This window comes from Penaeus monodon, chromosome 30 (assembly GCF_015228065.2).
Source record: "Penaeus monodon isolate SGIC_2016 chromosome 30, NSTDA_Pmon_1, whole genome shotgun sequence".
NCBI lineage: Eukaryota > Metazoa > Arthropoda > Malacostraca > Decapoda > Penaeidae > Penaeus > Penaeus monodon.
In genome coordinates this window covers 28,834,517-28,834,838 of record NC_051415.1, presented here as the reverse complement: position 1 = coordinate 28,834,838, position 322 = coordinate 28,834,517, and the positions used below count along the sequence as shown (strand labels likewise).

General features: G+C 41.0%; 1 protein-coding gene across 1 annotated transcript in view; it reads left to right on the top strand.

The window, feature by feature from the left end:
* LOC119592395 (spondin-2-like) overlaps nucleotides 1–322 on the top strand; it is a gene marked incomplete in the record, with an annotated part of 55,422 nt that overhangs the window by 49,574 nt on the left and 5,526 nt on the right.

The window sequence follows — 322 nt, the reverse complement described above, 5'->3', positions numbered from 1 at the left end:
ACTCACTCGTTTATCATCGCCATTTTGCTGTTTTATCTGCGCGTGTGTGGTTTGTGGCGTTGGCTTTGTGACCGAGATTTAGAGTTTAATACCCCGCATAATGCACACTCAGACGAAGACTCTGGGCTAGATATTCAACAGCAACAAACGCCCATCCTAACGCATGGGATCTTGTGTCCACATCGTAAACATGCTTGTAGATGTTTAGTACCGAGGCGAGTGGGTTGAGAATATGATATAACTATTTTTGCTGATTACTTCTAAACAAGGAAGTCATGTGTGTGTCTAATATCGGTAATCTTATGAATGATTCATATTTACA